This window comes from Pelophylax lessonae (assembly GCF_965119305.1).
Source record: "Pelophylax lessonae genome assembly, chromosome: 8".
NCBI lineage: Eukaryota > Metazoa > Chordata > Amphibia > Anura > Ranidae > Pelophylax > Pelophylax lessonae.
This window is the reverse complement of record NC_138775.1, coordinates 515,624-522,629: the sequence shown is the minus strand read 5'-3', so window position 1 is coordinate 522,629 and position 7,006 is coordinate 515,624. Positions and strand designations below refer to the sequence as shown.

Genomic DNA, 7,006 nt, shown 5'->3' with positions numbered 1-7,006 from the left:
GGAGAGAATGGTTTGCAGGATACTGCTTGTGATGAATTGAATGAAGTAGTAAAGGGGTACATCCAAACTGAGCCCAAGGAGCAGCTTGCAGAGGTGACCGAGTGTTTGGAAGACACTGCAAGCAAGGTGACTGATTTAGGAAATGGGGCATTTAAAGTTAAACCTGCAGTGGCTTTGAAATGTGTTCAGACCTCTGTAGGCAGAGCTGAAGATTTGAATGAACGGTGTGCAGCACTCAATAAACAAGTCTAATGACAAACAAAAGACAAAGGACCCAAAACTGTAATCAAAAATAGGACATCGCACTGTTCCTTCCCAAAAGCGGGAAGCTGAGGATCTGATCAGTGATCAGCTATGGCCAAATTGAGTCAGATGCATGGAAGGCAAGGCCTATAGTTTCCGGAAGAAACATGTGGACTGATCTACTTAAGGCGGGGGTCCCTAGAGAGGAAATAGATGGGATTCCTACACCCGCTTCGTTTAGGAGGTGGATACAAGTAGTTGGGAATGGTGGATTCAGCCACATTAGGTGTTTTGCTGTCATAGGATGGGGCATTTTGCTACATACTGCCATGCTGTGAAGATTGGACAACAGCAGGCCAGTATTCGCAGGACAGCACAGAGAGACATGCAAGTTTATTAATTTCGCTGGAAGTCAATGCCTTTCCGTGAAAGCGTCACTAGCAGGGCCCGTGCTAGACTATTTTACGCCCTAGGCAAGACCAGCTACTTGCGCCCCCCCCAAAAAAAGGGAAGGGGTTAAAAACTCCTATGTCATACCCAGTGACCCTGATCCGATGGTTCCTCCAGGTTATGCTTTCATACCCAGTGACCCCCCATATTCCTCCATGTCACACTCGGGGACCCTAATCTCCCTCCATGTCACACCCAGGGACTTTGATGTATTTCTATGTCACACCCTTGGACCCAAATATTCCTCCATGTCATGCTGTCATACCCACTGACCCTGATGTTCCTCCATGTCACACTCGGGGACCCCCGTGTTCCTCAATGTCATGCTGTCATACTCAGTGACCCCAATGTTCCTCTATGTCAGACCCTGATGTTCCTCCATGTCACACCTGGGGACCCCGATGTTCCTCCGAGTCACACTTGAGGACCCCAATCCCCCATGGTACACCCAGGGACCCCAATTCCTCATGGCACACCTGGTGACCCCGAACGCCTGTTAGACCCAGTGACTCCTATCCTCCATGTCACACCTGGTGACTCTGATTCCCCATGGCACACCTGGTGCCCCCGATTCCCTTTCATACCAGGGATGCTCCATGTAACACCCAGGGACCCTGATCCCCTGTTCTGGGGACACTAACGGGGCGGTATGAGGAGAGTGGCCCGCACTCTGCCCTCCTTCACAGTGATCCTGCTGATTCCTTCTCCCAGGATGCTCCTCTCCTGGACCACAGTGCTCACCACAGCTCCAACCGGTTCCTGGTGGAGGGAAAAGCAGCAGTCAGAGAGCTCCGCACCTCCTTCATCACCAACCTCCTCAGACCATTCCGGTGCCTCGTCGTTTCTGCTCCAGTAAAGGTTCCGCCCTCCAGTAAAGGTTCCGCCCTCCAGTAAAGGTGCCGCCCTCCAGTGCTGAGCTCCGGCTCAGGTTCAGCTCTCCTCCACTCCCTGCTTAATACCGACCCAGGGAAATGAACGGCTGCCCATCAGCTCAGTGCAGAGAGTCACTTCCTGCCCAGGGTTCAAGCCGCTCAGCTCCAGCTGAAGAGGATCATCATGCAGGCAGCACTCTGGGGGGGCTCCATTCCTGCCTCTTGGGGCCCCTCCATCAGTGGTGGAAAGCCGGGGCCTGATAGTTCCGCCACTGCCCAAGACACCTGGCATCTTTCTCTGTCCCTACTTCCTCCCCTACCGCCACCTCTCCCCTCAGCTCGCAATAATCATTCATGATGGAGAGAGAGTGCCGACTAATGGCTGTGCCCCTAGGTGGCAATGCGCCCTGGGCAGCTGCCTAGTTTGCCTAGTGGAAGCACCGGCCCTGATCACAAGACAACAGTGGGCACCCTACAACAGTTTTTCAGTTTAAAAATGGTGAGATTGATAAACGTGTGCAGTGAGCTAAGCATTTCTTTTTATTTTGTTTGTATGTATGTTTTTATGGTGTATTTTGTCGCGTTTTTGTTGTAACTAAGTTTATTTTTTTTTTTTACAATGATAGACTACATTGTGGCGTGTGACTGATCCATTCTTATATTGGATTTCGTTTTCAGGGTTGTTTTGTGTTGAGTAGCGGTTGTTTCTCACAGATGTAGTGTTTTCGGTACTGCAGGTTGGATTTTAGGTAGAGAGGTTATACCTTCCAGTGTGCAATCAGTAACCGGCGTCTCAATTTAATTTTTAATGCAACATCAAGGAATAGACTGAAGCCAAGGTTTGTATAGGGAGGACTTTCATTGTGCTTTCGGGATTGTTTGGCTGCACGGGTTAGGTCGAAACGAACGTGTGTACTTTGAGCCGTCTACGTGAAACGGGTGATTGTGACACGCTTGTTTCAGCCTTCAACGTGTGAGGAGTAGATACCGAAACCCGAGTGGGGGTTGATGAGCTGTATAGCCGTACGAAGCCACCGGGTTGAGGTCTTCGCGCTGACCGGCAGGGGGCCGTGTAAAATAATCGGAGTCCAAAAGCAGGTCAGCACTGTCAAAGTTGGCACCTGGCAGTGTTGCTCCTAAACCAGGTGCAAGGAAGCGTTTCAAATCGTCGCAGGTAATGGTTCATCCGTGCAAGAGGGGGGAAATGCAGGCCTCCTAAATTAGCCAAACACCTTTCGTTTGGGGCTCGGGCCATGAGACCCCTCAGGAAGGGCAATAACCAAGGGAAACAGTTGGTACATCCCTTTTGGATGGTACCTTTGATGTCTGGAGATGGGAGGAGTTCATTATTGAATTCAGAACTAGGCTCCAGGCAACAGAGATGCAAAGTGTAGCGCAATTGTGGCTTCAGAAATCTATTATGGTCAATCAGCAAGGCGTGCATGAGGCGGTTTCAGTTCGGAAGAACCGCATTATGTACACTTGGTCTGATGAGATAGCCGAGTCCAGCGATCTGGTGAGAGAAGTGGAGGAAACTCTTCCTGAGCTAACTTTACCGAGACGAGCCAGATCCACTGACACTGAACCCGTCACTGTCTCTGTACTTTAATCTCCGTTTTCTTCAGCTCACAGTGCAGACTTTGATACTGGTAACGCCCTCCCACCTCACAGTGTCTCTATCTCTCAACAGCCTGTCATAACAGCTGAACCCTCTCCTTTTAACTCTTTGGCAAACTATGAGTTCTTTAACAGGTCTGCTATGGATGTGGAAAGTCAGGGCACATCAGGCATAATTGTCCGACCAACCTGGCTGGTCCGTGGGGTAAGTGGCAATTTATTCCGGAGGATCCGGGAAACCTCAAAAAGGTAGGTATGGTCAGAAATGACTATGACTTATCATAGGGCGTTGGTAAACCGATGCCCACCTCCTAGAGGAATTAAAATAGACCCTCCCTTGCCTCATTAACACCGATGCAGCTAAAACTGTTCTAAGATCTCAAGACCCCAGAGCAGGGATTCCCAAACTACGACCCTGCAGCTGTTGCAGAACTACACATCCCAGGAGGCATTGTAAAACTCTGACATTCACATACATGACAGGGCATGATGGGAATTGTAGTTCCTGAATAACTGGAGGGCCACAATTTGGGAATCCCTGCCCTAGAGGCAAGGTTCCCCTTCCAGGGGAGACAACTCCCACCGTAGGTCTCACAGGCCAGACAGTGTCTTTAAGAATGACTGAACCTCTCTATTGCAGGCTAGGCCAGTTCTGCAAGGAGAAGATTTTTTTTTTTTTTTTTAGGTCATTGCATTTCTCTGGGTACCAAACATCTAACCACTCAGAGAATACAGACTTTGAAGGACCCCCAAACACCTTGTAACTTTAAAACGATGCACTATTTTTGAACCCTGCGTCTCTTCTTCCTGTTAAGGAGGAAGAGAAGGGGGGAGAAGGTAATGCGAAAAATGGTAACTTTCAAAACTCTCTCAATTTCAAATTCTCTCTCTCAATTTCCAACTTTAGTAGGAACAACACGATTGCCTTTCTTTTAAGGAGTGGAAATCAGCGGCTGTCAGTCCGGTGAAGAAGACCCCCCTTTCAGAAGCTAACCTTTTTGTCGATGGTTCCAGGTACTACACCCCAGATGGTAAGACATAGAGATCAGAGGATCAATTTCTATACAGATTCGCTTTTTGGGTTGGCATATGATTGTGGACCTGTCTGGTAGACTAGTTTGGGGAAGCCGGTGAAACATGCGGGGTTAATAGACAGACCGTTCATTGCCTTTTGCTTGCCACACGAGATAGCCATTCTGAAGGTAAAGGCTCATACTACTGCGACGACTATGGAAGCCAATGGAAATGCCTTGGCAGATAGAGCTGCTAAGGAAGGTGCTCTGAGCCCTGGGGCAGAGACCCTGATGCTAGCGGAATTTAGGAATCTAGGAAATGGCAGTTCAAAGTGGAAATGCAGGAAAAGAGGAGCTGGACAGCCTTGGGGGCTACACAGGGTCAGGACGACATCTGGGGTCTTGATGGTAAATGGTGTTTACCCAGATCACTTTTTCCAATGATGGCCCACTCGGCTCATTACCCCCAGCGTTAGTCAAAGATGGTTATGTGTGCATAGGTGGAGGAGCATTGGATTGGCCCTGGTTTTACTACCGCAGATGAAATCCGTAACCGTACCGAGAAGGCACTCCCCCAAACCGGAATATCCCTTTCAGCGCATTCAGATAGACTATATCACTTTGCCAAAGAACGGAACATAAGAGCGTGTCTTGGTCTGTCTGGATATGTTTTCTGGGTGGCCAGAGGCTTGGCCCATTCACAATGCCATTGCCACTGCCAAAACATAAAAGATCCTGTCTGAGATTGTTCCAGGCAGCTCCCCTGCGGCAAACTATCGAGTTGGATCGCGGATCACACCTCACCGGTCAGATCTTTGCAGAGGTATGTAAGGCGCTCAGGGATTCATCCTCAAAGTAGCGGTAAGGTTGAACAGCTGAATAGAAAAAGCCATGGCCTGAATGTTTTTCCATTGCTCTTTACCCCATCAGAAATGCCCCATGGGTTATCACCCTACAAGGTTTTGTTTGGGAGTCAACCAGAGATGGATTGTACTATCCCCAGCAGCTGTCATCTTTACATTCTCAGCTGATGGGGTGGGTGCAGTCCCGGCAAAGGGAGCTCCAAAAGGTCCATCATAGGGTTCGGGAGCCTCTCCTGGACCCTGACACGATAACCGGTGTACATTCTATTCAACCAGGTGACCGAGTCGTTATGAGGAAACATCAAAGGACAGGATTGGAGCTGAGGTATTCCGAGACATACCAAGTTCAGCTGACAACGCTGACTTCCTTGAAGCTCTGGATCCATGCCAGCCACTGCAAAAAGCTGCTCAACTCCATCCAAGAATGATAATGAGGAGTATCATTTTTACTTACATATTTAGCTTAGTGTATTTTAGCGAGGGTAATGATGAACAGCATCCCAACTTATTGTTTAAAATGCATCTTCAGCTGGCCAAGGCGGCAAACAGGTCTTATTGCTGGGTGTGCTCCAAACCCCCACCTAGCTATTACACCCCAGCAATGACATACGTTCGTATGGGCATGGAGACAACCAAGAGACACTTGTCCATATAATTTAATGTCACCTTCCTAGAGGGTAACATCAGTATAGTTTTAATGTTAGCTCTGGCTCCTGTCCTTTGCTGATCAATCCAATTTGGGTATCGGGACAATCAGGTAGTCCACAGATGTGCTTTAACTTTAGTTTTGGCACCAGAACTAGATTTGTAGGATCTACAACCTGTGAGACAGGTATAACAGTCATCTCACCAATGAAACTCCGGGTCTTTTTAATGACACCAACAGACTGGATTATATCTGCTGGAAGGACGGTTGTGATGTTCAGACTAAGGGAAAAATCCCTCAGTCCATTATGTTACTATTTAGTGCCCGTGACCGACAGGAAGATTCTTCATGTACGATGTTGATAGGCCCCTATTACTTTTTGTGTTGTTCTGCGGCGTATAAAGGTAGTGCCCCCTAATGTGAAAGGTTTGAGTGCTTTAGTAAAGCTCGTACCCGCATCATGCATTGCCGCTGATTATGAGGATCTGCTGTTAAGGAAGGCAAGGATGCAAGACAGGACTCGCAGAGAACTGTTTTGTCTCACGATCAGGCACGGGCATGGTTCCGGGCTTGGACTGGGTGGGGGATCGAGCTGATTAAACGGTTAAATAATTTCTCGTCCATTGTGGATGAAATGTTTAATGAAACTGTTGAAGCTGTAAGGGAAATTACTCAAGAGCAGAGACAAATTTTAGTACTGCAGGAGAAGATGGCACTAGATTTTCTTCTAGCTTCCGGGGGGGGGGGGGGTTCTGTGAATTCATAGGAGAAGACTGTTTACCTGGATAGCAGACACCAGTGATAAGGTCAAGGCCCACATGGATAAGGTAACTTCATTGCAAGGCAGAGACAGAGCTATAGCTAGGAGTTTGGGAGGTTTTGGGGATTTTTTGTTCTCCATTGGAATCTTGGTTGAAGGAAATAGGAGTATATATACTTATGTTGTTCTTGTTTCTATTCCTCCTATATGCCGTGGTGAAATTATCCTGTTGTCTGGTCGATCGAGTCACCAAAGCCCGAGCAGATGAGCTTGTCCTGATCGCTGAGACAAGATGCCCCAAGATGCGCTGATCAACGCATCCCATCATCTCATGTCCTCCCTCTGAAGTCACCTCCGGAAGAGCGGAACCCCAAGTGTTGTTTGCTTTCGACCCATTATCTTTTTTCTTTTTTTTTTTTTTAACTCTTTGAATTGGATTGTTTTTATCATGAGAAGAAGAAAGAAGAAGATTCATAAAAGGGACACATGGGAGCATGACAAAGAGGAGGGGCTGTTGTGGAAATGTTATTAATATTTATGTG

General features: G+C 48.0%; 1 pseudogene across 1 annotated transcript; it reads left to right on the top strand.

The window, feature by feature from the left end:
* The first annotated feature begins 6,059 nt into the window (after positions 1 to 6,059).
* On the top strand, positions 6,060 to 6,775 carry LOC309561104 (annotated as a pseudogene). The gene has a single exon. The product of its transcript is annotated as an uncharacterized misc_RNA (transcript).
* Positions 6,776 to 7,006: the final 231 nt, after the last annotated feature.